Here is a 239-nt window from a genome sequence, read left to right on the forward strand (position 1 = left end):
CCCAACCCCGATTGGGCTTGGGGGCCAATTGGGGGTGGGGCTGGCCATGGGGAGGGACTGTGGGCAGTGGGCCAGCTGCCCTGCCCATGAATGGGGTGGGGGGTGCTGACCAGGAGCCAGGGGCCTGGGGGCAAGGCCGTGGGTGGTTGGCCAGCCAACCCTGCCCCCTATTGGGGTGGGGGGTTGATCAGCGGTGGGGCTGGCCAGGGGGAGGGGCTGCGGGAGGGACTGGCCAGTGT

Source organism: Myotis davidii, unplaced genomic scaffold (genome assembly GCF_000327345.1).
Source record: "Myotis davidii unplaced genomic scaffold, ASM32734v1 scaffold1204, whole genome shotgun sequence".
Classification (NCBI taxonomy): domain Eukaryota; kingdom Metazoa; phylum Chordata; class Mammalia; order Chiroptera; family Vespertilionidae; genus Myotis; species Myotis davidii.